General features: G+C 50.6%; 1 long non-coding RNA gene across 1 annotated transcript; it reads right to left on the reverse strand.

Moving 5' to 3' along the window:
• Positions 1 to 6315: 6315 nt before the first annotated feature.
• LOC111820831 (uncharacterized) lies at positions 6316 to 7707 on the reverse strand. The gene is made up of 2 exons (XR_002824340.1): positions 7651 to 7707; positions 6316 to 6801 (listed from the first exon to the last, which is right to left on the reverse strand). It is a non-coding gene; the product is annotated as an uncharacterized LOC111820831 (long non-coding RNA).
• Positions 7708 to 10164: the final 2457 nt, after the last annotated feature.

Below are 10164 nucleotides of genomic sequence, written 5' to 3' on the forward strand. Positions count from 1 at the left end.
AGCCACTGGATGAGGACCCCACCCTACTCTAGTATGACCTCATCATAACTCAATTACATCTGCAAGGACTCTATTTCCAAACAGGGTCACATTCAGGACCAGAAGTTAGGACTTCAACGTGCCTTTTTGGAGGTTACAGTGTACCCCATGACAGCGTGCAAGTGACACCCCTCGTGTCTAATGCTTGTGAACCCACCAGGTCTGCTGGCCCCACGTTAGAGATGGCTGTTTTCTGATCTCCATCTTCGTTTGGCTTTACTGTCCCCCCCCCAGACTATCCATCCCCCCATCCCCCAGGATGATTTGAATTTTGAGAACAGCCAATTGCCTGATGACAGGCGCCCAGCACAGAGCACATACCAGATTGAATCTGGGGTCTCATTAGCCAGGAGACAGCAGTGCATGAAGTTCAAGTGTGAGACTCCAGGCTTCATCAGGACGCTTGCTCTTCAGTTGTTTTCACCCACAGAGTTTAAAGGGGAATTGAGCTTTGCCAAAGCCCCGGAAAGTTTTCTCTTTCACCCAAGGGCTGCTCAAGTCAGCAGTTTTGTTGGCAGTTTTCCCAGAACTCAGAAGCTCTGCAGCTCTTTGCAAAGCCACGCTATTTTGGAGCAAACAGAGCCAATCCTTGGAGAGGGTACCTCCCAGCAGGCAGAACCTGAGGTATGGTAGAAGGACCACTGGGCCAGAAGTCTAGAGATTTGGAGAAAAGCGCCACCCAGCCCCTGCTTCTGACCAGCCCCATGACTTGAGCAGGTGACCTTGAGCAAGTCCCCGTCATCTATCCGGGATGATGCTTCTCTGGATCAAGCTCCTCCCAGCAGCAAAGCGCTCTGGTTCCACCAGTGATGTGTTGTTGCCTGGGTATAAAAGCAAAACATGTGTCAGTTTGTGTGGAGATTTCCCCCCCCACGTTGTTCTTGCAAGATATCATTCGTTTATGAAACGCCATCCTTGCTTCCTTGCATTTGCTTCTCTGTTTTTCTGCTTTTCAAAGCCCTCTGAGGACATTGTCTCAGATTCTCTTGGAGCTACTGTGTGCTGGCTGGTTTCTTAGAAAACTAACATAAGGGGACAGTGAGGGAGCTGGTGACAAGGAGAGGGTCCCATGGGCCTGAGCTGGCTGGTGGGGCTGAAATTGGGCTCCTGGGTGGAGTCGTAAGCAGGTCCTGGGTTGTCTGCCTTGTCCTCCAGAGATGCCAGCCCCAAGGTCACCCTGGGCCGGCCTTCAGCTGCTCGGGGTAATGCCTCCTCTTCTCTCACATTAGTTCAGAAAGAACCCAGAAAGATCTAGAAGCAAATGAACCTACAGTGCAAATGTCAGACTTCAGAGCTGAAAGGGACCTTCGAGGTCATCAGCTCTGAGCCTCGTGGTTTTATGGACGAGGAAATCTGAGGCCGGGTAACACCAGGTGACCTCTCCCAGGTCACGAATCAGCCAGGGGTGCAAGTGGCTTTCCTGATAGCAGGCGGATGCAGCTCCTTCCAGGAGCAGCAGGCAGATAGTGGTGGTGGGTACATCCCAGGCCCCACCAAGGAGCAGTTCAAAGCAGTCTCAGCCATGAGTTAATTAACCCTCACAGCACCTCTCCAAAGGAGATAATTATTATTCATATCCCCTCCATAGGTGGTTAAACCAAGGCCCACAGGGGTTGAACGAGAGTATTAAATGCCAAATGGAGAAGTTACTCCATATTGGAGCACAATCTAACCTGCCTCTTAATTAGTTGGGGCTATTAGTCTGCAGCTAATTTCAAGGACTCCATTTTTATTTTCTTCTAGAAACTACATGCAACTCTCTAGAAAAAGAAAGCCCCAAAAGAACGGAGAGCTCAAACTCTCCCTCTAGCCTGACCACAGTGGGCAGAGCCTGCTAGGCACAGTGGGGTGGACCGTGCTGCAATCCAAAGGCTCAGCGGTCTTTTACAGCCTGTCAGCCCACCTCCTAGATTATGGGTGGTATCCATTTACGGGGCAGGAGAATGGAGAAGGGGGTGCACGGGATTAGCGTTTCTTCTAAACCTCAGGGGCCACTTTTGTGATTTTCAGGAGATCCAGAAGCAACACTGAATAGATTCATGTTATCTGAACAGGACGAGACCACCAGGGCACGTGGAAGGATTATTTTGCCAGAAATCTGAAATCTCTAGGTTTAGCTACCCACACCCTCGGAATGCTTGCCTCCCTCAGAGTGTCTGGGGTTAAATTCACCCCAAGTAGAGTCTGGGGCCCACCACCTGTCTGTCACTGTGTCATATTGTGGTGGCTTGCGTGTTGCTATGATGCTGGATGTTATGTCACCAGTGTTTCAAATACCAGCAGGGTCACCCATGGTGGACAGGTTTCAGCAGAGCTTTCAGGCTAAAACAGACTAGGCAATCTACTTCCAAAAATTAGCCTATGAAAACCCTATGGATCACAACAGAATATTGTCTGATATAGTGCTGGAAGATGAGCCTCCTAAGTTGGAAGGCATTCAGAATGCGCAGAGGCCGCAACAATGAGCTCGAGCATACCAGCAGTCGTGAAGATGGTGCAGGACCAGGCAAGGTTTTGTTCTGTTGTTCATGGGCTCGCCCAGAGCTGACTGAATAGCAGCTCATGACAACAACCACAACAGCGGGGTGAACGAAGCGGGATGCTGCATCGGGGGCTCTTCTGCTGGTCGTGGTGGTTTTCACTATTTCTTTAAATCAATTTGCCACCAGCCTGATACCTGCTAGGTCAGACCAGCACTAAAGCCCTGGGCACCCTCGCTGGGTGTGGACTGCCGAGTCCCGCCGGCAGTGTTGTGTTGTGGGGCCTGGCTTTGAGCAGGTTGGTGTCTGATGCTGGCATAGTGGAGTCTTGAGCCTGGCAGTGTGGACCTCATCAGGCCTGTGGCCGAGGGCAGGGCACTCCACTGAAGGTAAAAGGAGTATTCCCAGTCGCGCTGTATAGTTGGCCCTGTTCTCAGTGCTTCGAACCCATAACTGGCTCTGGTGCAAGCTGTTTGTGATTAGCTGCTAACTGAAAGGTTGGTGGTTTGAATCCTCAAACAGCCCCTAGAGGGTAAACCAGTTGCTATCAAGTTGGCCCCAACTCCTGACAACTGCATATGTAGAACCAAGCTCCATCGAGTTTTCAGTGGTTGATTTTTCAGGAGTAGATCGCCAGGCGTTTCTTTTGAGGTGCCTCTGGTTGTACTCAAACCACGAACCTTTTGGTTAGCAGCCAAGTAAGTTTACTGTTTATACCACTCAGAGGGTAGAGACCATTATTATCCTCATTTAATAAATGAGCAAACTGAGGCCCAGAGAGGTTACGTCACTTACTTAAGGCCACACAGCTAGGAAATGGGGGAGCTGGGATTCAGACTCAGGCAGCTGGCTCCAGGGCCATTCTGCCATGTATCCCTCTCACCTGGGTGCCCCGGCCCTCCTCTTTGCTCTTCTGAGCTTCGGTTTCCTGTGAGAGTTAAGAGGCGGCTGGGGGAGGTGGCACTAGACCATCTCCATGCTCCTAGGCCATTAAGCGTGAGTCTGCTCCACTGGCAGCCACTCTGCCACCCTCAGAAGCGAGTCATTCTGCTTTCAAGATGCCCCCGGCCCAGGAGAAGGCCCCGAGGGTCAGGGGCTGAGAGAACCGAGAATCTGCCGGACAGGGTTGAGCTTTAGCTGTCTCTGCGTATAATCACAGCGTGTGGCGCGGGGACAAAGAACATGACAGCAGAGAGATCAGACAGTGAGAGGTGGGAGGGGGGGCTGGCGAGGGCGGAGGGGAAGGAGGCTTCCCAGCAGGGCCAGGCTGAGTGCTGCTTCCATCCACTGCCTAGCTCAGGAGGGGGCCAGGTGAGACGCTCCGCCTGGCGCCCTGCCTCTGCCTCCTGCCCGAGACACCTGATCTTCAGGCAGCACAGCCTCCCCAGGCCCCCAGGACTCTGCTATCAGAGCACAAAGGGCTGGTTTTTCATGTCCACCAGTTAAGGGATTTGCTGGGTTGACGATTCTCGGGAACTCAGCACAGATGTCATGTTGAAGCCAGCAAGGGGCTGCGAGAATCTGCTAACTGGATATTAAACGCCTGGCTGCTGGGAGAGTTGTGGTCCACAGCAGGTGGTGATGATCCAGGCTGGGTAGGAGCGGAGCCCGTGTGATGATGAAGGAAAGGTGGGCTGGCACCAGGTGAGGATGGTCCACACAGTGTACCCTGTAAACAGAAGCAACACGCGCAGCTTCTGCAGACCTACCTGCAGGCGGGAGACCACCATTGCTAAGATTTCAGCTCGGTGGTATTTTGGCTCTTATTTTGCATTAAAGTAGATATATAAGAACAGAATGAGTCCTAGTGGCACAATGGTTAAGTGCTCACCCACTAACCAAAAGATCGTCAGTTCAAACCCACCAGCAACTCCATGGGAGAAAAGACCTGTTGATTTGCTCCTGTAAAGATTACAGCCTTGGAGACTCGATGAGGACAGTTCTACTCTGTCACATGGGGTCACTAAGAGTCAACTCGATAGCGGCTAACATAAGAACAGATCGGAATTTGAACCATACAATGAATGTGTTGAGGGAATGATGGAAATAGAAAACCACCATTTGCAAACAGCACCATAATCATTGTTTCAGGCAAGAGACATCAATAGATACTGGAATTAGTGGGCAAAAGTATGCTAGAAAGAGGATATTTACGTAGGCTCAGGAAGTTCTCTCTAAACATACTTACTAATGCTGGAGTGAGGAAAACAAAAACCTGTTGCAGTTGAGTCAACCCCAGGTGAGTCAGAATAGAACTGCCTCATAGGGTTTTCTTCCATAATCTTTACAGAAGCAGATCACCAGGTCTTTCTTCCAGGGCACTGCTGGGGGGTTAGAACTGCCAACCTTTCAGGTAATAACCAAGTACAAACTGTTTGCACCACCCAGGAACTTGGAGGGGGGACATAGTCACTGTAATCCTGGCAATGTGGCAGACATCCCCTCAACCATGATCAAGGTCACCACCCCCAGGGATGGTCAACACCAAGTGCCTCCTGATATTGAGGAGGACACAGCCTCACTTCTGGGGTGTTCCTGCCCAAATGGTGTGTGTGGTTAAACTAACCAGACAAGACCAGTTGCCACTGAGGCAACTCTGACTCACGGTGACTCCATGTGTTTCAGAGTAGAACTGTGCTCCACAGAATTTTCAGTGGCCCTGACCTTTCGGAAGTAGATCACCAGGCCTTTCATCCAAGGTGCCTCTGGGTGGGAGCGTGTGCTTATTGACATGGCTGACTCTGAATTGCCTGGGGGCTTTGGACCCTCACTACTCAAACTGTGATCTGCAAACAGCAGCAGCAGCGGCTCCTGGGGAGTAGGTTAGAAATGCAGAGTCTCAGGCCCTGCCCCAGCCCTAGCATCCCAGCCTGCTCTTTAACAAGCCCTCCAGGTGATCCGTACGCACAATAAAGGACGAGAACACCTCTCTGGAAGATTCTAAAGCACCTTCCAGCTCTGAGAGTGTATGGTTTTGCTCCAGTTAGTTTCAGCATCACAAGGAACCATGCAGGAAAACAAAACGAAACGACTGGACCCTGGCAGAGGCACGGAAGCAAATGGGGGATTTGGGGCTGTTTGGGGGAGGCTGGTCTCAGAGATGGGGTGGTTTGCAGACAAGGATCCAGGTACTGGTATCTGTCCTGACAACCTGCAGACTGTCCTTCCCTCCTCCCCCGCTCATGGTCACCTCCCTCTGCCTCCTGCATTTACAACTGGGGCCCATGTGTGCATCTTCCCACCAAGAGGAGGTCAGCAGGCCTTGCCACAAAAAACAAGCAGAAGCAAAGCGCAACTGCTCTGCGCTTGTTAGCGGTAGAGCACAGTGGCCACTTGATATTTTCCAGAGGATGGTTCAGGCGGGTCAGCCCACGTGCTGGCACTGTACTCAGAATCCTTGCCAAGTGAATCATTCAAGACAGGAACATTTATTAGAGAGACTGTGTGACAGCGTGGCTCCGGAACATAAAAAGGGGTATCTGTAGCTGCATGCCCGACTGATATGCCGTCTCCCCCAAAATTGCTGCCCTCACGCTGTATTGGGGACCTGGCATGCCGAGTATCCGTTCAGAAGTGGTGTTCCCAAATTTCCGTCCTCCCATCAGGAGATTTCCATCTTAACAATAGATGATTGTGATGGGCTTGGCCAGAAGGCTGGGTCCTGTTGTAATAAATTAAGACCAGGCACGTCTGAGCTATAATAATCATCATGAGGACTTCTCGGGCTCGCCAAAAATTATTTGGCGCAGCGGCTTACACATCTATTAGTCCAGTTGCCGAATAGCTTCAGATTGGATTTTTTTTTTTTTTTGGAAAGATGAAAGATTTGGGGGCTATTTGAACATCTGTTCCAGTATCACTTGGAAAGTTTAAAGTCAGGCGAGTTTGTACTCTCAGCCAGAGGGGGATGTTTTATTCCCAGTGTAGGGAGTTAAAGAAAAAACTCAAGACGACGCATGGGTTGCTTGTCCTTGTCCTGTAGCGTGGTGGGGCTCAGGGCTGTGGCACAGCAGGAAGTAGCTTCTCTCAGAGGGAAATGCTTGCAAAATGTGCTTCCACCCTGGAACATGCCCGGAGCCATTAGAGGGGCAGCCACTCTGCCTGCCCTGGAATGCCGCCCTCCTCACCCTGGCCTGTTGGGCTCTTGGCTCTCTGGTGCCTCTGGCCTCCCTGCCATGTCTTGGGGGACGCCGACCGAGCTGGCGGTAGCAGATGAGTCTTCTGCAGTGTCACTGAGAATGCTGGCTCATACGAGGGACCAGCTGGAGGCAAGCGCTGGGGTCTGTTTGAGACAGATGGCTCTGTCAGATATGGGCTCCGGGAAACTGTGCAAGACATGTGATGCTTGGCAGGGCTAAGAGGCCCATGCTCCCAGGGTGGCCTCAGGGCTGGCTTGGAGGGGCCCAGAGCGAGCGGTGGGGGTTCACTGCCCGCCCACCCCCTGCGCCCCCACCCCATGTTTTATAGGGCCTCTTGGAGGGCCTCGAAGCTAACTGACCACTCACACGCACCCTTACAAAGCCCCACAAGGCCCTCTGTAACCTGCCCACCCCTCTGACCTCAGGGCCTCCCCCTCCCTCCCTTTGTTCTCACCCAGCTGGTCTTCTTGCTGTTCTTGGAACACAGAGCTGTATTCCTCCCCCAGGGCCTTTGCACTTGCTTTTCCTCCTGATATCTACAGGGCTCACTCCCTCACTTCCTTTGGCTCTTTCCTCAGTTGTGACTTTCTCTGTGAGGCCTCTCCCGACCACCCAGCCCCCAGTGCGTAGCCCACACCCCAAGCTTTATTTTCCTCTTTTGCACTTGTTGCTCAGTATTCTGTTCTGCTTGTTTATCTTTTTGGTTGTCTGTCTCCCCACACCCCACTGAAACCTGTTAAGCCCTGTTCCCGCAGGACTTTGGTCTCTTTCGTTCGGAGTTACATCCCAAGGAGCCTGGAACAGTGCCTGGTACATAAAACCCATTGCTATGGAGTTGATTCTGACTCATAGTGACCCCATGTGTTACAGAATAGAGCTACTCCATAGGGTTTTCTTGGCTGTTGTCTTAGGCTGGGTTCTCTAGAGAAACACACCCAGTAAAGTGTATAAATATATATATACAGAGAGATTATATCAAGGAAACAACTCACGCGATTGTAGAGGCTAGAATGTCCCAAGTGCGTGGATCAGGGTAGAGGCCTCTCCCAAGTCACACAGCTGCAGAAGCTGGCAAGCCCTAGATTAGCAGGTCGGAGAGCAGAGCTCCCGCTCACAGGCTGTGCAGATCGACGAATCCCAGGTTCAGCAGATAAGCTGACAGCTCAAGTCCCAAGAACGGGAGATCAGCCGCAGGATCCAGAGAGAGCAAAAAGCCAGAACGTCTGCATACATTCAGATACGGGGCACACCCGCAAGGAGACTCCCTTTCATCTGATTGGCTACTCACAGTATATTCAGTCAGGGGCGTGATTACATTAAAACACTGAGAATCACGGTCCAGCCAAGTTGACACACAATCTTAACCATCACAGTCCACCCCTTGTCAACTTGGCACATGTACACATCTCCTTAAACCATACATAATCTCTGAATAAAGACAATTAGAAAGTCATACTCGCACCTAACATGATATAACTAACACGTGTACAATCGAAAACACACTAGCCCTGTTTACAGCTTATATTTTATAAGTGAAGGAAATAAAAATATTTGATGCACACATACAAAGTAAAAATACTCGCAACAATTACAGTCCCCATTTCTGCAACTGGTCACATGGCCGTAACTGGTATTTAGATCTACTGACTTCCACCACCCATTCTGTATTCCCTTTGCCCTCAGCAAGCACCTCGGCTGGTCGTGGTTCTTTGCCTGGTGGGGTGACCCAGACCTTCATTCCTGAAGGGTCTGTGTCATTAGTAGTCATGTCAGAATTAGGTTGCTGTAGCTTTCCACTAACTTTAATCACAGGGCATATGGTAGTACTAAGAGATGCCCCAAGGAGTCTCCTGCATCCCAGACATACTCTTCTTTATCTCCATTATGTAATATAAATCTGATTTCCTCTTGGTAATCAGGATCAATCACACCAGCCAGTATGGTAACTCCCTTGTTTGCCTGTTGATCCAGAGGCATAAGGAGCCCAAAGTGGCCAGGTGGCACTCTTAACTTCCAATTCAATGGAATCAGTGATGTGTCTACAGGTGGGAGCATTCCTCCCTTTGGAACTAAGACCTCTAGGCCTGCAGAGCATAAGGTCGAGGGGTCAGGAAGCAAAAATCTTGCAAGTGGGTCACTGGGGTAATAGTGAGTTGTGCCACTCCCATTTCCATCCCTTGATTCCTGGCTATGGGAGAAACAGCACCATATATTGGACGCTGGTTTAAAGCATATACAGCCTCCTGGAGAACGTTGCCCCAACCCTGCAAGGTATTGCCACCTAGCTGGTGCCATAATTGTGTCTTTAGAAGGCCATTCCATTGTTCTGTCAAGCCAGCTGTGTCAAGATGATGTGTAACATGGTAAGGCCAGTGAATTCCACGAGCACGGGCCCACTGCTGCACTTCATTTGCTGTGAAGTGAGTCCCTTGATCTGAGGCAATGCTGTGTGGGATACCATGATGGTGGATAAGGCATTCTGTAAGTCCATGGATGGTAGTTTTGGCAGAAGCATTGCGTGCAGGCAAATCCATATCCAGAGTAAGTGTCTATTCCAGTAAGGACAAAACGCTGCCCTTTCCATGACGGAAGTGGTCCAATGTAATCAACTTGCCACCAGGTTGCTGGCTGATCACCTCGAGGGATGGTGCCGTATCAGGGACTCAGTGTTGGTCTCTGCTGCTGGCAGATTAGGCACTCAGCAGAGGCTGTGGCCATGTCAGCCTTGGTAAATGGAAATCCATGCTGCTGGGCCCATACATAACCTCCATCCCTGCCACCATGGCCACTTTGTTCATGAGCCCATTGAGCAATGATGGGAGTAGCTGGGGAAAGAGGATGACTGGTTTGCACAAAACGCGTCATCCTATCCACTTGATTATTAAAATCCTCCTTTGCTGAGGTCACCCTTTGGTGAGCATTCACATGCGACACAAATATTTTCACTTCTTTAGCCCATTCGGAGAAGTCTATCCACATACCTCTTCCCCATAAATCCTCGTCTCCAATTTTCTAATCATGTTCCTTCCAAGTCCCTGACCATCCAGCCAAACCATTGGCCACAGCCCATGAATCAGTATATAATCGCACATCTGGCCATTTCTCCTTCCAAGCAAAGTGAACAACCAGGTGCACTGCACGAAGTTCTGCCCATTGAGAGGATTTCCCTTCACCACTGCCCTTCAGGGAGGTCCCAGAAAGGGGCTGTAGTACTGCCGCAGTCCACTTTCGAGTGGCCCCTGCATATTGCACAGAACCATCTGTAAACCAGGCACGAGTTTTCTTTTCCTCAGTCATCTGATCATAAGGAACTCCTCATGAGGCCATAGGTGCAGACTGGGAGATGGAAGGTAATGTGACAGGAGTGGAGACAATGGGCATTTGGGCCATTTCCTCATGCAACTTAACTTGTGCATTTGGGTCCTGCTCAGGCCCGATCTCGAATATACCACTTCCATTTAATGATGGAGTGCTGCTGTGCACATCCAACTTTATGGTTCTGTGGG

This window comes from Trichechus manatus, unplaced genomic scaffold (assembly GCF_000243295.1).
Source record: "Trichechus manatus latirostris isolate Lorelei unplaced genomic scaffold, TriManLat1.0 scaffold00053, whole genome shotgun sequence".
Classification (NCBI taxonomy): domain Eukaryota; kingdom Metazoa; phylum Chordata; class Mammalia; order Sirenia; family Trichechidae; genus Trichechus; species Trichechus manatus.